This window comes from Vigna unguiculata, chromosome 6 (genome assembly GCF_037176805.1).
Source record: "Vigna unguiculata cultivar grain cowpea cultivar isolate G323 ecotype 2 chromosome 6, ASM3717680v1, whole genome shotgun sequence".
Taxonomy (NCBI): domain Eukaryota; kingdom Viridiplantae; phylum Streptophyta; class Magnoliopsida; order Fabales; family Fabaceae; genus Vigna; species Vigna unguiculata.
The window spans coordinates 24,485,642-24,508,694 of NC_140797.1; positions in this window are offsets into that span (position 1 = coordinate 24,485,642).

The following is a 23,053-nucleotide window of genomic DNA, read 5'->3' on the forward strand; positions in this document are numbered from 1 at the left end:
CAACCTCTCTAAAAGCACCATCAACCCACCTTCATCCCACCACCAAAAGCATAAAACCGAGAGGTTTTACCACCACCATCCTAGCTTCTGCACACTTACTACCTTCATAGCCACCATCTTCTAGCTTTGGCCCAACCTAGCTTGAGGAGAAGGCTATCATCACCACAATGATAACTGATATTTCATCCTATTTGTCATTTTGACCATTTTCCTTTTAATTTTTCACATTATTGTTCCATTTCTAATGATAAAATGTCTCTTTAAAATTTTCTTTATGGCCATGTCCGTGAAAATATATGAATCAGATATTGCCGCATTCACTTATGGGAATGGAGCATAATCAGTTGGGCGTGTCTCATGATTTTTCATCAAAAATCTCATTGTTTTGTTCAGCCACAAGAAGGCATATAAATTCATAATATTTGTGAAATCCTTTTTCACGATATTATTGTTGTAGAAGCAAATTAGTTACTCAGATGCTTTATTTATTTTTTTAATGGCATCACCAAGACCCATTGCATCTAAATGTATTTCAATATCTGATATCCAAGATAAGTAATTCTTCCTTATATTATCAAAGACCACAAATTCAAAATTTTCTAGGTTTGACATGTTTAGAATAACCTATAAAATATTAATAATAATCATTTTTCATATACGAAACTATAAAATTAATATAACAATATTAAAGGTTACAAAAATAATCAAATATAAAAATAATAATTATAATAATCATCATCATAATATATCTTCATTCATCAACTCGGGCTAAAGTTTAGGTCGGGTCGGCCTATGCTGAAGGTCGAGATAGGCCAGCTCGGGCTAAAGGTCGACATTGGTTAGTTTAGTTAAAAGTTGAGACAAGTATATTCAGATTGAAAGTCTAGACGGGCCACCCTAAAACAAAATTCTAAAAAGATATTTAAAAAATAATATTTTTTTCATGTTTAAAAAAAAGCTCATAGGTTAACCTTGACCCACAAGGCTTTTATGGGCATTTTGGCCTTGTGAACTTTTTCAATGGGGAACTTTTTTCCTGTGGGCTATTTTGTCCCAAACCACATAGATCATGGCTAGGGAGTCAATAGGATGGATAGGGTATGAGTAGTAGCTCTCTCGTACCATACTTGTTAGATAAATATATGTTTGTACCTGTCTCTATATCCGTGTGGGTATCTGCTATACGAGTATTCACATATTTCTTTAATATCTGTAGGTACCCACGGGTATTTACAAAAAAAATTCTAAAAATATTTAACAAAATATTTTAACCATAAATTCAAATAAAATACAATAGATCATTATCACAAGTTTCAAACAAAGACCAAATAAACTCAAATTCATACAAGTTCAAAGAAAATTACAAAAATAAATATTAAATATCATTCAACAATATATATATATATATATATATATATATATATATATATATATATATATAGTTATAAAGAAGGTTTGGAGTCATCACCATAATTATTCGGGAAAAACTATGGAAAACAATAAAGATAAGAGCGAGATCTACGAAAAAAGATTTTGGGTTCGAGAGTTAGTTACGCGTAGGGAAGGTGTTACCACCCTACAACGTGTGTCCTAGGATGGTATCTTTAATTAAATATACAAATAGATGTGGATTTTTATGTTTATTTTTCCCAAAAATAATAAAAAATGAAAATTCAAAAGAATTAATATATTTTTTGGGCCGACAAGGATTTATCCTTGCTCTACGTATCTTCATTTATAATGGAGAATAAGGATCATGTAATTCTTTATAGAAAGACTATTTGGAAAACCATTTGAAAACTAATCGATTATGTTGGAAGTGAACCTAACAAGGATTGACATTGTTCTTATGTATCTCCATTTATAAAGAAAAATGAAACATCACGTAGTTCTTATAAAAAAACAACTTTTTCAAAACCATTTTATTTGAAAGTATTAATATCGTTTTTTTTTATTTTGAAAATCTTGTATTGTTTCGTAATTTTATAGAAAATAAAAGAAAGGTACCAAATTCTAAGATGGCGCATACGACGAACACTATATCTTTTAAAAGTTAAAAGTGTCTTTAAATTATTTATTTATTATTATTCTTAGAAATTTTCAAAATAAGGGTAGGATACCAAATAATACGTGTAACTAGACATATTCAGACTTTATTAAAAACATTACAACAAGGAAAAATATTAGAAAATAAACCTTAGGATTAAATTTATTTACTTAGCGGGTGGTTTAAAGAAATCAAACTAAAACTTGTTATTTGTAAAAGGTTAGATAAAAATTGAGAATAAAACATAACCTAAAACAAACATGGCAAGTTAATACAAATTCTAAAACGAGGCCCACATTACAACACCCATATTTCAATTACATATAGAAAGGTACCACACGTTGAATTCCATATTGGTTCTTGCAATCAAATAAACATAGTAAAGCATGAATCATGCATTTTTTTTAAACACCCGTGAACAATCTCAACATACTTGAAAAAAAAATATTCAAAGTCATGGCATAGGAAGAAAATTGGGACCAGCCAAATGTATTAACTTTAAAACCAAAGGTCCCACACCATTATGTTATAAATATGCATAAAAGCTGCACCATCCAAAGTCCAGTGCCTCACAGTAAGTGATAGGAATAAATATAAGACACAGTAATATAATATATTCAAGTAAGAGTTCAAAGGATTGTGTATCCAGAATAAATGAAGGATTCATGGAAGTACGTATGAGACACTATTGCTATCTTTCTGATAGATTATTCTAGAATGTATATCAAAAGTGTGTTTTACATTGTTACTTAAAAACTGATTAATGGGGTATCAGTTTTATATTCTACCAGCAAATACTAGGGACCTTTCATAAAGTAATTGATTATTCAAGTCCATCACAGACCATTTTCTGAACAATCCAACCCATCACTGATCGTTCATCAACCTAGAAAATTATATATTACCCATAATAAAAATAATAACCATGCGCAATATAATTGATACCAAAACATTATTTAATTTATTGATTAATGTTAATCCATAATATTGACATAGAGAATAATAATTTTATATAATAAATTATATAAATACAACATTCTCCCACTTGGATAACATTAATAAATAAAATAATTATACCAATTACAATACAAGCTCAAATACCAATTAAGAAACATAAACATGAATCACAAAGGTAATATCCGATAGGGATACCTACCACATGCTTAAATACCCTAAATAATGGATAATAAATAAAATAAAACCAAAACATAATAAATATGTGATCCCAAAATAGTTCATGAATTTTAATATGCTAAAAAAGATGTAATGAAAATGACATCATTGATAAATTTACATCTCATGAAAACCATAATAATATAAAATGTAAATCTCAAACTCCAACTAACCCATTACATCAGAAGACTTAACCACACTCATGAGTTACATGATTTTGAAAAACTCCAATAGCTAAGCCTTTGGTCAATAGGTCTACCAACATATTTTTTGTAGCAGTATGCTCAATCCGAGATTGATAATCCAAAACTTTCTCTATAACAAATAGAAATTTTGTATCAAAATGCTTTGAGGGAGTAGAACTTTTGTTGTTTTGAGAGGAATGCATGGCAGTAGTGCTGCTAACAAGTGGCCTAGAAATACTTTCAACAATTTGAAAGCGAGAAATCATTTTTTTAAGCCACACAGCTTGACAAGTAGCTTCATAACAAGAAACATATTATGCCTCCATAGTGGAAGTAGTTGTAAGAGTTTGTTTAACACTCTTCCAAGAAATGGCTCCTCCTCCCATCATAAAAATAAAACCAGATGTAGATTTTCGATCGATAGGGCAACCAGCAAAATCAAAATCTGAATAACCAATGACTTGAAGTTGATCAGACTTTTTAAAGGTCAACATATGATCCTTAGTTCCCTGCAAATATCTAAAGACCTTTTTAACGGCTTTCCAATGATCCAATCCTGGATCGCTCAAGTATCTCCCTAAAGCATTAACAACAAAAAGCAATATCGGGACGAGTACAAACTTGAGTATATATTAAACTACCAACAGCGGAAGCATATGGGACCTTTTTCATTTCAACTTTATCATTATCATTTTGAGGACATTGAGATTTAGAGAGTTTGTCACCTTTTTGAACAGGTGCTGCACATGAGGAGCAAGAATGTATGTTAAACCTCTTAAGGACTTTATCAATATATCCTCTTTGAAACAATCCAAGAATGCCACGTGACCTATCACGAGAGATCTGAATGCCCAAAAAAACAGGAGCATCACCAAGGCCCTTCATATTAAAGTGGCTATTTAACATAAATTTTGTCTTCGTCAAAAGTTCAACACTACTACGAGCCAGAAGAATATCATCAACATATAAGACAAGAATGATGAAATGACTCTCATTTTTCTTTAAGTAAATACATTGATCTGAAGCATTTTCCTTGAAGCCAAAAGAAGTGACCACCTAACCAAATTTCAAATACCATTGCCCAGAAGCTTGTCTCAGTCCATAAATAGACTTCTTCAACCTACAAACCAAATGTTTTTTACCTTTTTTAGCAAAGCCATCAAGTTGAACCATATACACTTCTTCAAATAAATCTTCATTCAAAAAATTTATTTTGACATCCATTTGATAAAGCTCCAAATCAAAATGAGCTACTAAAGCCATAACAACACGAAAAGCATCCTTAATAGAGACCGGTGAAAAAGTCTCCTTATAATTAATGCCATCCCTCTGACTATAGCCTTTTGCTACAAGTATGGCTTTATATCTCTCAACTTTTCCATCTGGACTATCCCAAACATCATTTTGAGCCATAGAAGCTAACTCATCATGAATAGCATTTAACCAATCGTGACCATGAGAACTAGAGATAGCCTATTCAAAAATAGTAGGATCATTAACATCATTTAGACCATATTCATGTTGTTGAAGATACAAAAGATAATCATCGAGCATAGAAGACCTATGTACTCTTTGAGATCACCTAAAAGAAACTTCTTCAACAACATCATCATAAACTTGTTCATTTACTACAGGTGATGTGGCATCCACAATATCAAAAACAAATTCATCTTCATCACGGACAACCAAAATCATATTATCTGCAGGAAGAGAAATGGATGCCATGGGAATAACAACACGGTCTTCTCTAAGAGTGACTGGTCGTGGTGCATTACTCCACCTGTCCAAATCATCCTCAAAGAATACCGCACAATCAAACTCAATAACTCGCATAGAGTGAGAAGGATAATAAAACTTGTTACCACGAGAGCCCACACATAACCAATGAATAATCCACTTACAGTCTTAATATCAAGCTTCTTCAATTGAGGATTATAAGGCCTCACTTCCGCCTTACAACCCTACACATGGAAATGTGTCAAACTTGGCTTCTTCCAAACATGAGCTCATAAGGAGTCTTTAAAACAGATTTCTAGGTACTTGATTAAGAATATACACTGTAGTCCTTAAAGTGTTTGCCCAAAGGAAATCCGGTAAAGAGGAATTATTCAACATACATCTCACCATCTCTAAAAGAGTGTGATTCCTCCATTCTGCAACTCCACTTTGCTGAGGAGTATCAGGCATAGTATATTGAGCTTGAATACCACATTCATCAAGATATATAGTGAAAGGTTCAGGATTTCTTCTAATCTCATCACATATGTCATAATACTCTCCACCTTTGTCAGACCTTACACATTTTATCTTCTTTCCTATTTTCAACTCAATAGCAGCTTTGAAAGACTTAAAAGCATCCAAGGAACTTGATTTTTCCTGTAAGAGATCTATCCATCCAAATCTAGAATAATCATCTATAAATGTGATAAAATATTTATATCCCCCATGGAAGTGGGGTGATAGGTCCACATATCAGTATGAATAAGCTCCAACACATTGTCACTCGTGTTTGCTCCTATATTTCTTACTTTTGTGGTAAGCTTGCCCTTTACACAATCAACACAAATATCAAAATAAGAAAATATCATGTAGAATACCCTTTTTAACAAACCTCTCAATGCGAGGCCTAGAAATATGCCTCAGACGTCTATGCCACAACATAGAGGAAGTTTCATCCACTCGACTATGCTTATGTCTAATAACAAACTTAACAAACATGTCATTCAGATTCAGCATGTAAAGCTCATCACATATAATTCTTGAGCCAACAGTAATTGAATTGAAATAAACATCAAGTTTACCATTACCAATTTCAAAAGTGTAGTCATATTTATCCAAAATCGAAACTGAAATCAAATTCCTCCTCATAGATGGTACATAAACAACGTCTTTCAATAGCAAAACATGTCCATAAGGTAAATTTAAAGACACTGTTAGGAATCCAAGTGTGAGTCTAAGTCTCACATTGGCTAGAAATGAGAAAGTAGAGCACTATATAAGGTTAAAGACCCATAAACTCATTGCCTTAAGGTTTTGGGTTGAGAGTGGTGTCAATGCCTTATGTGACTAGGCCTAGGTCTCATTTGGTGTTGTATCTCCCTAGTGAAACCCTCTCTGTAAACCTAACAAGTGGTATCAAAGTTGATGGTTAAAATTGGCTCAAACGAGTGCAGTATGGTCCTTGTATCGAAAGTCTTCCTAGCAAGGGTTCCAGGTAAGTGTGCCCCGTTAATAAGAACGACGGTACAGAAAAAGGGCAGAAAAGGAGTACTCGTGGTTGGAAATGCTTCCGCTGGAGGGGGAGTGTACCAATGTGGTTGAAGGGACTCACCCTTGAGGGGGAGATTGTTAGGAATTCAAGTGTAAGTATAACTCCCACATTGGCTAGAAATGAGAAAGTAGAGCACTATATAAGGATAAAGACCCATTAACCTATTGCCTTAAGGTTTTGGGTTGAGAGTGGTGTCAATGTTTTATGTGGTTGGACTCATGTCTCATTTGGTGTTGTATCTCCCTAGTAAAATCCCCTTTGTAAACCTAACAAACATTATTCTTGTGTCTTCAACTAGTACTCTAGCTCCATCTCCTATGATAATTTTGAACTCAACATCATTTGGTTTTCTCAGACTTGTGAACCTTTGTAAAGAATTCACAACATGAATAGTGGCACCCGAGTCTAACCACCAAGATTTGGGAGGAACATCAACAACATTAGATTCAAAACAAGCTAGAGTATATAAGAATATACCTTCCTTATCAGCTTTCTTCTTCTTAAGAATTTAACAATCAACTAACTTGTGCCCAAATTTCTATTGTAAAGCCTTTGCTTGTCCTGTCGAAGAATTTGGTCGCTCTCACTGTCATTCACATCATTTTCTCGACTAACGGAACACAGGCAACTATGCACAACGAAAGCCACCAAAACGTGACCATCAACCACCATAAGCCACCACCAACACACAGCGCAAGCCGCTAGAAACCACTCAAATCGGAGCAGCAAAAACAGAAGCGTTCACGAGCAACAAAACCAGCGAGCAGATCCTCCGTTGCCATCGCCAGTGACGTAGAACATTCTCTCGTGAAGCAATCGTTCACCGTTGCGCGAACCGCCGCAACTGCAACACCAAACCAGCACCACATGTCGCGCCTCAGCCACTCGTGAATTAGAGCAGCGAACCAGATGCGCGTCATTGCATATTCAGCATCGTGAGCCATAACCACCTCGCCATGGAAAACCAGAACTCGTGCTCTTCCAACGCAGACCACCGCTGCTCACCACCACGAGGCCAGGGAAGATAAAAGGTTGCGCCCCAACCAGTAGTTTTGGGGATTTTAATTAGGTCTAAGGTTCCTTAATTTGGGGTTTCATTAATTTAATCAAACCTCTCCAAATTCATCAGTTATTTGCAACAGCACCATGAAAGAAATTGGAGTTTTAATCGTAAATATTAGGGTGCTTGACGAGAGTTTCACGCATCAAATGAGACAAATATAAAATTAATATTCATGGCAAACGAGAACAAAACATAAACATAAATAAAAATTTAAACCCTTTCATATGTTTTTAATTCAAACGAGAAAGTTAAGATTTCCAATCTAATATTTCATGTCTCAACGAATAATTATGGAAATTAAGATATACTTCCAAAAATAGCAATCATACTTTGTATCTTATTCACTCTTATACCAATTGATACAAATACAAGTATAAGATACAATAATATATTACAGGATTAAGTATGTTTTTAGTCCCTAAACTTTGGTTAAAAATTGAAATTCATTCCTGGTCGAAACTTTGATAAATTTTGGTCATAAACTTTAAAAATGAATGAATATAATAATTTTAATCCAATTACGTTGACTTTTTTCAACATGTCGAATGTGTTTCAGGTTAATATTGGAGTTGTTTACGTTGTTTGACACATTCTCGGCTCAATATTTACTGCGTTCGAAACTTAAAAAAAATTAACAAAATTGGGTTAAAAGAACTATATTCATTTATTTTTAAAGTTTAGGGATCAAAATTTATCAAAGTTTCAGCCAGGAACAAATTCCAATTTTCGGTCAAAGTTCAGGGACTAAAAACATACTTAATCCTATAATATATTTAAGTAAGAGTTCAAAGGATTGTGTACCCAGAATCAATGGAAGCACGTACGAGATGTTACTGCTTTCTTTTTGATAGGTTATTCTAGAACATATCGTTTATTAAACAATCTAACCCATCACAGACCATTTGTCAGAAATCCAAAAAATTATATATTATCCATAATAAAAATAATAATCATGCACAATTAATTGTTACCGATAAATTGTTTAATTTATTAATTAATGTTAATCCTTAATGATAACAAAATAGAATATAATAATTTTATATAATAAATCATATATAAATACAACATAAAAGCTACAAACTGAACCAACCATCTTTTCTTTAGAGAAAAGCATCAAATATGATCACGGTAAACTCAATCATGTGTTTCATTGACGAAGTTGTAAAGATTATCCTCAAAGAACAAAGACGAAGTTGATTGGATGGTTGCTGGTTTTTTAGGTTTGAGATGGTTTCCTCTTCGAGATTTCATATCCATTAGGGTTTTTTACAAGATTAGAGGCAATCATATCCTCTAAAATCATCTTCAACAACGTGGGCACAAAAATGTATATTTGCGTAGCTTCTCAATAATGCCTATAGTATTCCTTTGTCACAACTAACTTCTTTTTTCGTCAAAGGAGATAATGTCTTTATGTAGATTGTTGAGGAAGTTTATCTTGTTAGTATGGAATAGTGCAAAAATCATTTGCATGGGCGTATTATGTTTACAAAAGGTGATAAACCCCTTATGCACTTAAATCTTTGTAAGAAACTTGATGTGGTTTGGAAGTCTTTCGGTTAATGGTAGACAACTTGTAAGACCTAGGAAAATTAATTATTTATTTAATTAAATTAAAGAATGGGATTTGGAGTGGAAAGATATATATGAAATTAATGAGTCATAATATGGAAAAGAAGTAAGGTGTAGCATAGTTGGTTGGAGCTCTTTGTTGGGGTTGGGAGGTCTTGTGTTTAATTCTTGTTGTGTCCAATTGGTGTGTTTTAATTTAGTGGCATTTGGTAGGTGAAGAGTTGAAGGTATGTTCAATAAATATGAACACACATAATGTGATTAATTGTGTTTACTTAAACATTAAGCGCTGAATTAATTTATTTTATTTTAACTTCATTTTATTATTAGATGAAAATTAAAAATAGAATAAGTGGGCAAAAACTTATTTTTTTAATGGGTGTAATTTCGCTTTTATAATAAACCTAATTAAAAATGGAATAGAGGAGGGTAGAATTAGGTTAATAAACGACTGGAAAAGATGGGAGTTAAGGAGGCACGGGTTCATGAATTTTTCTAAGCATAGGAAAGCTTCATAGGAAAAAGGCTAGAACAAGAAGGGGTCTCGAGGATGGATTTTTCTTAGCGTTGGAGTTTCAGTTAAGGAAAAATGATTAGTTTTTGTGAATTGTTTATCTCCCACTTACCTTGTTCATATTTGCGTTCTGATTTTTATCCTAAAACTATTATTACTTTTGGTATTGTTATTATGAGAAATATTTTTTGCTGGTATAAAGAAATATTTGGTATGTTGTGTTTAAGATGTTATATGGTATGAAAAATTATCATTTTCTTTGAAATTTGTTGTGCAATAGCAACATGATATAAAATATGGAAAATTATCTTTTGACAAAAAAAAATTGACAAACTTGACAATTTTCATAAATAGAATTAAAATAGATTAATTTTTTTAACTAAAATAAAATTATAAAATAGTATTTTCTTTTACCCACTTTAGTACTTTGTCAAAGTTTGTAAAACAAATTTGTTAACCTATCATTTTTCATTATATATATATATATATATATATATATATATATATATATATATATATATATATATTGATTTAACCTTTTGGAGGATTTTAGCGGTTAAATTGAATTCTTTTGGGTGTAGACATTGATTTTATTATTGTAGTCGTGATTTGGTTTTTCCTAATATTTCATGGAGTGACGATATTTTGGTGGGGTTGGTACTAATATTTCATGGAGTGACGATGTTTTGGTGGGGTTGGTAATTATGGGTTGAGTTCTTCTAAAATGGAAAAAACATTTACGCTGGAAATATTTTTAGTTTATTCTACTATGATTTTAGTTAAGGTGAATAAAAAAGGTTTCGTGTTTTGTTATGTAATTAGTATATTTGAGTTTGATGTTTTATTATATATAAACATTCCGTGTATCATTGTGTTGGTAGAAAATGCAATTGGCAGGTGTGTTATTTGTTATTACTTTTTGCCTGTGATTAGGTAAAATGGAGTTTTCGTAAATTTAGTTATTTTTACTATTATGAATTAGTAGTGGAATGTATCAAATGTAGTTTATAATATTTTATAAAGATTATAACATATGTATATTATTGGTTGTTTATTGTGTGTACCGGGATAGATAAATCCAATTACAATTTTATTTTCTTTCATTTATGTATTGGTAGTAAAATGTTAGAGATCCACTTTTATTGGAATATTAATATTATATGTATTTTGTAAAGTTAAAATATTCAGCTTTATGGATTATTATAATTTATTATATATGTAAAACTTCAAGTTTTGGTTTAGTAATTTAGGTCTTTGGTGTTTTAAATATAATTTTGTTGGCACCAAAAAGAAAGTATTCATGTGATGAGTTACATATATATATTACTAAATATATATTACTAATGAAATAGCATGCGATGGTACGTAACATAGCCTAATTTAAAAAAAAAGAAATATATATTATCTTTTCTAATTGAAAAAAAATATTATATATGTATATTTACATAATCATATAAACAAAACAGTTTTGAAACCATTGTAGTTTTGTTTTCATTAGTTAAGATATGTTAAAATATAGATCTTTTATATAAAAACTTAAAATCATGATTTTTAATGGGTTATGCCTCTAGATCGGTTATACTATAATATATGTATATAGGTTTAAGAATTTTTGGAATCATACTTGCATTTTAATTTAATGGATATTATATATTATTTCGAGGTTTTATTATTAAGACTCGAAGTTGATCAATTTTGGGTGACATCGACAATGGATCATGTTATTCTATGTTTTCAAATTTAAAAGAAATTATAAGTGTCATAATTTAATAAATAAGTTACAAAAGTTGAATATTTTATAAATTAATTTATTGTTAAATATAAGGTGCTTTAGATTATTTTAGTGGACTTTTGTTAGTTGATTATATATATTTATTGTTAGTGAATGAGATAAAATATGTGATTATATGTTTGTTTGAGAATTTTATTTAATGTTGATTATGTGATGGTTTATAGTGTTGTAGTGGTTTGATATATAAAAGATTAAATTGATATATATATATATATGTGTGTGTGTGTGTGTGTGTGTGTGTGTGTGTGTGTGTGTGTGTGTGTGTGTGTGTGTGTGTGTGTGTGTGTGTGTGTGTGTGTGTGTGTGTGTGTGTGTGTGTGTGTGTGTGTGTGTGTGTGTGTGTGTGTGTGTGTGTGTGTGTGTGTGTGTGTGTGTGTGTGTGTGTGTGTGTGTGTGTGTGTGTGTGTGTGTGTGTGTGTGTGTGTGTGTGTGTGTGTGTGTGTGTGTGTGTGTGTGTGTGTGTGTGTGTGTGTGTGTGTGTGTGTGTGTGTGTGTGTGTGTGTGTGTGTGTGTGTGTGTGTGTGTGTGTGTGTGTGTGTGTGTGTGTGTGTGTGTGTGTGTGTGTGTGTGTGTGTGTGTGTGTGTGTGTGTGTGTGTGTGTGTGTGTGTGTGTGTGTGTGTGTGTGTGTGTGTGTGTGTGTGTGTGTGTGTGTGTGTGTGTGTGTGTGTGTGTGTGTGTGTGTGTGTGTGTGTGTGTGTGTGTGTGTGTGTGTGTGTGTGTGTGTGTGTGTGTGTGTGTGTGTGTGTGTGTGTGTGTGTGTGTGTGTGTGTGTGTGTGTGTGTGTGTGTGTGTGTGTGTGTGTGTGTGTGTGTGTGTGTGTGTGTGTGTGTGTGTGTGTGTGTGTGTGTGTGTGTGTGTGTGTGTGTGTGTGTGTGTGTGTGTGTGTGTGTGTGTGTGTGTGTGTGTGTGTGTGTGTGTGTGTGTGTGTGGGTGTGTGTGTGTGTGTGTGTGTGTGTGTGTGTGTGTGTGTGTGTGTGCGTGTGTGTGTGTGTGTGTGCATTATGATTGAAATGAGTAGATCATATGTATTGGTTGTTGGAATTGTCAAATGTGTGTAGCTTAGTGGAAGGTAGACACTCTAGCATTCTCTAGTAGTCAACTTGAGTTATGACTTCATTCATAAGTTTCTCTTTGAAAGTAGTTAGAAGAGTAACTCTACACAATTGTTTGGATGTGAACTTCGTCGGGGCTCACAAGATGAGTAATAGGAAGTGTTACACTTCGTTGAGGGCTTTTGATATGAGTAATGGGAATGTACACTTGGCTGGGGCTCACGAGATGAGTAATGGGAAAAATGGTACATTTCACCAGGGTTCACGATATGAGTAATGGGAAGTTGTATACTTCGTTGGGACTCAATACGAGAGTAATGGGAAGTGGCGTCCTGAGTAGTCTTATGTGCCAGAGTTACTATTCATTTTTCTATTGAAGTTAGTTAGCATACTCGGAATTTGGCTTAGGATATTCATGATGGTGTATGCATACAGGTGTTCAAGTCCATGATTGAACTGATATCCTTCTTGGTGTAAGGATTTGTTATGGACTATGATGTTTATTGGGTGAAATTATGTAAATTAATAATGATTAATTGTTTGATGTTAGCTCCCCTTTCTTGTGTTTGTGTTTGTGTGATGATCGTATAATGTGTGTGTTATAAGAGAGCAATGGATGATACACGTGTTGTTGGTGACGCCTAGATGAAGAGAGATACGTTGGGGGAAGAGCTTTGGGATTTTATTTGGATAAATTTCGTAAAGAATTTAGAAATTTTTTTAATTTGAGTTTTTGGAAATTTTGTACGGTTTAAGTTTTATAGTATTAACCATCGAGGTTAATTTATAAATATTTTTGCACGGATTTTTGTTTGGATGAAATTGGCAGGTATTGTGAATGGAGAGTTTTAAATTTTTCTTATCTTAATAAGATGGTATCCTATGTGTATGAAAGGTTTTAATTGAATTTAAATTGTATCAAGTAACATTTGGATGGGATGTTACACAACTCTTCTTAGCAAATGATTCTATGAATTTTCTTTCTCTTCACTGGAAGATATAGGAAAGGTTATAACTATTGGAAACTAGAAATTATCTTCTTGTATTCTTTGTATTATTTTCTTGGACAAAGGACTTTTCTTGGGTTAGTATACATGGCCTTTGTTAAGCAAGATAAAGGGCCATGTAGATTCGGGTATCACATATATGATGAAAAAGGGACGAAAGGAAAGATAGGGACAAGTATGAAAGGGGAGAAAAACCAGCACAACAGGAGGAGAGACATCAAGACGATAGGCCCATCTTGATGGGTACGATTAATACCATATCTAAAGGCTTTGTAAGGGGTCCTCATCCTCAGCCAAGAAGAAGCACTTGAGAGCAGTACAATCATTACATGCAATATGACGGAGGTACATGAAGAGGATGCCTCCAATCATGTTTATAGACTCCAATTTCGAAGGAGAAGACCTAGATCAAGATAACCACATGGTTATTATAGTGGAAATTAGGAACTTTTCAGTAAAGAAGATCTTAGTTGATCAGGGGAGCTCACTAGACATACTCTATTGGAAAACATATAAGAAACTTCAGTTGCCAGAGGACGTCATGGTCCATATGACAAGCTAGTATATGGCTTTTCTAGAGAAAGAGTAGCCACCAGAGGATAAACAATGATACACAAATGAAACCTGTTGGAGAAACCAGAGTCTTTCCCTTACTAGAAGAGGGACGACATCTCAAAATTAGGTCTATGATAGATGCAAAAGAAGAAAAAGCCATCGGCCAAGCTTTAATTGTTAATGCTGACTTATTCACATGGACAACAATCGACCTCCCACGAGTTTACCCTATGAGAGCTTCACATAGTCTATCCATCTTTAAAGGGGCAAAACTGATTTCACAAAAGAAGAGGAAACTGGATGAGAAATAAGAAAGGATACCAAGGTAGACCCTGACAAGTTGTTAAAAGTCGGGTTTGTGCTAGTTAAGAAAGCAAGCAGAAAATTATGCATGTGTGTAGACTACACTGATCTTAACAAGGTGTGCCCTAAGGATTCCTACCCCTTACTTGGCATTGACCGATTAGTGGATGGTATAGTCGACTACAATATTCAAAGCCTTTTAGATGCCTACTTAGGCTATTATCAAATCCACATGGCAGAAAACGACAAAATGAGTGATCGAGGTCGTACCTAACCAAATAAAACATATAAATGCAATACTCAGGAGTTAACCTAAGGTTGTCTCCTAGTGGCCATTGTTTTCATCCAAAGCTTTCCAAATACAATTCAACACAAAGTGGGGGGTGACAGATTCAAGCATTGACAAAATGCTAGCAAACAGATTAACTAAAAAGAAACAATGATTAAAACGTAATGACTCCTTGATTCAAATTTGATTCCACTTATCATAGGTCACCAAATTAACATTTCTGCCCACTCTCAATCCACTAGAAAATAATCCACTATGCGAAAGTATATTAATTATGTATTCATTAGCACTTATTATCCTATGACATATTAGACTGACTTTGGCATCAGATTGTCTTTTGCAGACACATTCTCCTTTGTGGAGTTTAAGGATGACCACCTTTGGAGATTGAGAATGCATACCGTTTGAAGTTGTGGTAACATTCTATAAGACTTTGCAGGATATAAATTAGCCTCGTAAGAACAATCTTCCTTTCGAATATTGGCAATTGAAGGCGATTTTTTCCATTGGACGTGGAATTGGCACCCATTTTTCTTTAGATGATTACTCCAAGATGGTTTGCTCTATGTTTTAGTTGATGTTGATTTTTTATTTAAATTATCTAATCAAATTTTGGTAAAAATATCAATATTTACATTTATTGTTGACCTGGAGTATGAGAAATTATCTTTATTTTATTTAATTGTAAAATGAAATAAATTTACTTTTCATTTATTTTTATAAATGTGAATAAATTAAAACTATTGTCATATTGAATATACTTTTTACAATTTTACTATAAATAATTTTCTTATTCAGTTAGGTAATGAAATATTAATTATTTCAATTTATAACGTATTAAATTCTTTTTAATTTGAACTATATAAAAAAATTAAACAACAAAAATTAAAAGTAACGCAAATGACTTAAGTGCTTTACGAATTTAAAAACGAACAAATTAATTAATTATCTTTATTAAAAAATAGTTAGTTCAAAAAAATTATTTTATCTAGTTAGTTCAAAATCTCTATTAAAAAATAGACCTTTTCATTTTCACTATCGGATTTCTTTTCATATACCTCTAGAATAGTCGTCACTTTTATTGTCTCTAAATTAGTTAAATTAGTTTTAACGGGCAACAAAACATAACCTTTTTAAAAACAAAATTTGAACCGTCCCGATCTATTACATAAGAGGAGAAAATATTACTAAAATTATTACATTATTCATTGTCTTTTATTAATAATCTTTTATTGATAATTGTCATAAAAATTAGTTTTTTTATCATTTTACAACTCTAATACAAAAAGATTCGGTTCAAATCCTACAAAAGTTAATTTGTTTTTATTTTTTTATTTATTTATGATTTCAACTACGGTATCAATTAAAATTAATATTATTATGTGTAATATTTTTATAAGTATTATTATTTGTAATTATTAATAATATTATTATTGTAAATATTATTTGTTGTGATAGTAGTAAAATTATAAACAATATTAGTATTATAATAATAATAATATTGTTATTATTATTATATGTTACTATTATACATTATTATTATTATTATTAGTATTATTAATATTCATAAATAGTAAAGTTATTTCTATTATTAGTAATATTAATATGTAATATACTAATTTTATTATTATATATTATTCATATAAGAAAAGAAGTACTTGAAATATTATTGTTATTATTAGTATTATAATTAGACACATATTTTACTTTTATTTATTACGGGAATATATCTCAATTACTTTCGCTTTCTATTTGTTTTTTTTTATTTATTTTATCTCTAAATCTGTGTAGTTATTTGAATTAAAAAAATAGTTACTAAAATTAATAAAATGATAAAACTAACAAATAAATTTTTATTATGAATAATTATTTAAATTTAAGAAATATAATTAAGATGATAAAATTGTAAAACCAAAAAGTGGACACAAAACATGTGTATCTCTTTATATATGTAATTGCTATATTATTGTTCTTTTTATTACTACGGGATATTATTATTATAATGGTATTATTATTATTATTATTATTATTATTATTATTATTATTATTATAGTTAGACATACATCATAATTTTATTTACTACGGTATCATATTTGAATTTAGTGGCGAATCTTCAACTAATATCTTGGGGGTACAGAAATTTTGGTTGAATTACTCTTTTTGTCCATTTTTTCATCCAAAAATATCAAGTTGGTCCTTTAATTTTTTATAGTCTCAATTTGATCCTGATTTTTAAAAAATTGATGCAATTTGATTATTTTGTTAAAATTCTTGAAACGCGGAGGAAGGATTTTTCATCAAAATTGACATTAGGATTATGTCAATTACTCTAATAAAACAAAACATCCTTATTCACAACTTCAATTTTGATGAAAAAACCATGATCCGATTCAAGAAATTTAACGAAAAATGACTAAATTGCATCATTTTTAAAAAAATTAGAACCAAATTGAGACTAAAAATGACTAAAGGACCAACTTGATATTTTTGAACGAAAATGTGAACTAAAAGAGTAATTTCAAATTTTTTATACAAACTAGTAAAAATATTATATTTACTTTTTTTGTAATAATAAAAATAATAAAATTATTATTATTATTACTATTATAACTATAAAATTAAATACATATAATTTTATAATTTTACTATAATTATTTCTCATTATAAAATTAAAAAAAAACAATCAAATAAAAAATGGTTAAATTAAACAAATGATCACTTAAAAGATAATATTAATAAAATAATTATTTTTATTTTAAAAAATATTTAAAAGGTAAAATGAAAAAATAAATATGAATAATAAAAAACTAACTTTTCTTTCATATAGATACGGATATATAACAAATATCAAAATATCAAAATATATTAAAAATATTTATTTAAAATAACATAAAATTTATATAGATATAAAAATTGTGGGTGGGAGGTTCTATGGCCCCCTTGTCACTTCAAAAGTCTGTCACAGACTCACAGTTAGAATTACTTGTTTTTTTTTTTTTTGGTGATATATGTATACATGATTATAGATTATTCTTTTAAAAAATTTATAATTTATAATTTATATTAATATTATTATTAGTATTTTTAATGGTTAAATTAATATAATAACAATTATATTATTATTCTAAAAAGATTTGAAAAAAGAAATTGTGCATACACGCACAAATCATAAGCTATTATAATTATTTCGTAAAATCAATTAAATGTATCATATTGTGATATCAATTTCATTTATTATATTTAAAACTGAAATTATTATCGTATCACTTAGATTTACTACTTCATTAATTTAATAATAACATTTACAATAATATAACCTAATCTTCATTACATTTCATTAATAATATTTTCACTAATTTATTATTTTAATATATCAAATAAAAAAAATACAGTCTGTATGCACCGGTCAATCTACTAGTTTATTTTTTAAAACAAAATTATGCATTATTTAGCTGTGGTTATAACTATCAAGCACAACCATAACTTTTTTAAAAGAAATTTATTCAATTTAGTAGCAGTTGTAATTGTATACAAAATCATTGATTTTCTTAAATAAAAATAAATGTAAGGAACTTAAAAAAATACAAGTATAAAGAAAGAAAATAAAGAAAAGTAATAGAAGAAAATTTACATCAAAATATATAACTTTTCCAAATGTGAAATAGGGACATGTAGTTGGACACTAAAAATAAGTCCTTGGAAACTTAGACCCTTCACTCAGCTCCTAATGGTCTTTGTAATAAGATAAAATAAAATAAAGAGAGGGAGAGAGAAAAGAAGAGACTCAGTGAGATAATAAGAGATGCTTATGTTATTAATGAAGAAGAACAAAGAGAGATGTTTTATCCTCTACAACAACAATTCTTTTGAATGCAGAAGCCAATACGATAGTGAGCAATATTAATGCAATTGTTGTTACACTCTTCGTTACTTGTACAAGTCCCTTCAAAGTTTGGGGGATAAAAGACAAACCCCTCTCCATCGATTTTCTCAATACCTGAGCACACAACCAAACCAATGCACATCATTCCCAACAAAACTATGTTAATCTTTACATTCATCATCTTCAAACCCACTCTCCTACTATCTTCTCTCCTTTTCTTTTCTACCTCTCAAAACTAAACAATCTTTAATGGATTATCACCACTCTTCCACCATATTTAAACACCACACATTAATAATCCTACTTAATTCTCACTTTCATTTTTTGGGAAGTAAACTCTTTTGCATTAAATGTTTAATATTATTGTTTATTTAGAGAAAATAATTAATTAATTAATGAAAAATATTAACCACTACCTTTTTAAACACCACACATTAATAATCCTACTTAATTCTCACTTTCATTTTTTTGAAAGTCAACTCTTTTACGTTAAATGTTCAATATTATTGTTTATTTAAACAAAATAATTAATTAATAAAAAATATTAATTATTTGTTCCTGTATTAGATTATTTTGTTGCTATATTCATATTATTTCATTAAATGTGAAAATTACGAATAAATTTATAGCAAAATGATAACGAAGTCATCATGATCTATTGTGGTGTCGCTTATTGCTCAGTCATAGCCTATTGATGTGGTTCATTATGATAATATTTGTGTTGTGAATGTATCTTCTTATGTTAATAATCTAGATACATGTAATGGTAATAAGTTAGTGGAGTTTGGTTCCTTAACTGGTTGCCTTCTTTGGAGGATCTCACTCCCATTATAAATAGAATTTACAACAATTTGATTTGCATAATAGTAATTTTGAGAGAGGTCTTAATTCTTTGATATCTAAGAACACTCGTATTGTGAAGGAATTCAAATTAACTTTTAAATGGATGGACGTGGTTCACGAGAGAAAATATTCTAATACTAAAATAGACGATTAGCCACTTCAAATTACTTGGTATTATATTATAAATATTTTAAAATTATTAAAAAAATTATTATTAGAAATAATAACGTATCTAATATAAGAAATTGCTAAAATATAAATATAATCATTATAAATATATAAGAAATCAAAACTAATTAATTAATAACAATATAATAATGTTATGCTACAAAATTATATATATATATATATATATATATATATATATATATATATATATATATATATATATATATATATGGGTTATGTTTCATTTCTATCCAATGTGGGACTTTTTTTTTTAGGGGAGTCCCTTGTGGTGGTTAGTCACTCTGAACCATTGGCTCTGATACCACTAATAGGTTATATATATATTATGGTTATATGACATTAGTCTTACAAATATAAGACCTTAGACACCACTTTTACACCAAAACCTTAAGGCAATGTTGTTATGGGTCTTTATTCTTATATAGTGTTTAACTTTGTCTTTTCTATCCAATGTGAGACTTTTTTACTCATACTTGGACTATTCCCAACAATATATATATATATATATATATATATATATATGTGTAAAAGAACAAAATATATGAAAGTATGAATGAATAAATGCAAACATTTAAAATGATTGGACTAATATGTTCTAAAGCAAATGGATAAACATAACATTGGATTGAATAAAAAATATATAATGCAATAACAAATATATAACGTAACGGTGAATAGCGTTAGAAAACTATTATTATATCTAATACAAATTAAAAATAGAAAGAAATGAAAAAGTTATAAGATAATGTAACATTTAATGATTTAGAGACATTAACATGGCCATTTTATCCTTTCACCTGTGAAAAGAAAAAAAAAAATCTTTGAACGAGGAATCCATGTCAAACTAAAATAGCAAATGATGGAGATTAACTTCAATTTAAACCAAATGCAATGATTTACCACTATAAATACCTAGGTAGATGATGAAAGAAAAAGGAGAAAGAGGTTGAGAGGAGCAATGAACAAAAGAGTCAATGGAGAATAACAAAACAAAATAAAAATAAAAATAATCTAATCATGCGTGAGTATAAAAAAAAAAAAGAGGTGAGGGGGGAGAGCACTTGTCTCTTAGGATGTCTTAGGTAAGAGAACGAGACATCTATCATTTTATCTTGTTATTTTTATTATTTTCTTATTTGTTCATAATTATTTTTATTTTATATTTACTTTAAGTGAGGTGTCCCTAACCTCATTTCAATTTATATTTATTTTTCGTTCTTATTTATTTATTTATATTCATCTCCAGTTGTGCACTGGTTCTATTTATCCAATTTATACTTACTCTCATTTATTAATATTTATCTCCAGTCATGTACTAGTCCCCTTTAATTATTTATTTATACAATTATATGGTTTAATATCAAAATAAAATTTATGATAAATAACGATTTGATTATTGTAGTTGGAGGTATAACCTTGGAGATTTAGACGAGTAAGTATACTCAAGATGAGATGTTCTTGGGTTACTTGTTGACCATATGAAGTATGATAAACATCAAGTTTATGGATTTAAAAGAGTTTTTATTTTATTTAGACATGTTGTATTGTTATGTGATATTTGTCTCACTTCCCCATTTTTTGATTGTGTATGAAAAACAAAACTTTATAATCTCATCATAGATGGATGCTCCTAATATGCTTGACCCCTTCTTTGTCGATATTACAGTAGTCTTCCCAGGAAATGCATGGTAAACAAATGCAATAAATAATTCAGTAACGATTCAAGGAACAGGAAATTCTACTATCACCTTCCTACCTGCTCTTGTATCCTCAAAGGACAAATTGGAGTCACTTTTTATCTACCTCTCAATAGTCCAAATAAATCTTATCCATAACTTCTTTCCTCCAATTACATAAATGATAGTATATAAGGAAAGAAATACAGTTAAATAATACTTCTTTCCTTTCTAATATAGAAAATATAATATGTACTAATTGATTTCAAAAATATAATGTTTTGTGTAAAACATAATATAGTATTGTAAAATATAATATTTGGAACAAGCACAAAGTGGATTAAGTGATTATTTTGGGAATTCAAAATTTATTAATTATTGTTGAGTATTGAATCGATGTGTAATTTATAGTTTTAAGGATGTCACAATTCCACCAAAGAAAATTAATATTAAATCCTTCCAAGCAAAAAGACTTCTAATAAGCAAGTTTTAATTGATTATGGTTTCTGCGCTAAAATTTCACATATTTGATTTTAATGATCAATTTATTTCATTTGTTGTTAAGCAGTGGTGGATCTTAGAAGGTCTGCAGGGGCCATGCCCTTCCAAGATTTTTTTAATTTTCATAACCATTTCTTAAATGTGACTTGATTATTATATTTTTTAGTAATTAAGTCTCTCAATTTTTAATTAGATTTTGATGAATTATTTTTTAGTCTTAATTTTTTTTAAATAGATATATTGATGAAAAATAAAATAATAGATTCATTTTTTTTGTGAAGTGATAAAAGGGAAGATACCCCTTGAAGATAAAAATAATACAAATTTAATTCTTCACTTATATTAGGAATTCAATTGTTGAATTAGAGAACCATTTCTTAAAATTCAAAGAATTATAAGTGGAAAGTTTCATATTAATTCTTTTAAATTACAAGCCGAATGTTTCATATTAATTTTTTGGAACTTGTTATAAGAAAACGTGCTCAAATATGGAAATATCCAGTGAAGGGAATGAGATGAAATTAGAAAAATTAATTTAAAATGAGTTTCATATCAAATACAATTTCAAAACTATAATTTTGTAAGGAAAAACATACAAGAATTTCAATACTAATTCATATATAATTTTGTTATATTATTAATAATAATTAAATATATAAAATTTGAGTATATTATTATGACCCCTCAAACCTTTTGACCAAGATCCGCTACTGTTGTTAAGGTCAATGGCGTTAAATCAGAGGTTGCTCATGTATAGTGCTACTAATGAGTTGCATGTATTTATTTAGGATAGTTTTCATAAAAGATCTTATTTGTCTATGTTTCACTAGGTGTATTTTTTATCATGAATTTGATATGATCTCCATATTTTGTTCTCAATTATTTGTCTATATGTTGTCTCATTTAAATATTTAATTTTATTATATTATTTTAATCAAATGTTGAATTTTAATTTGGATTCACATAAGAACAATTATAAATTTATTGTATGTTTAAGAATGATTGTATACTTTTCAACATGCATATATTATGTAGTGTATCCTATATTTCAAAATAAATGTATCGAGATATCGGATACATATCATATCTAATATACATGTCATATTTAAGGATGTCAAAAAAATTCGTACCCGCAAT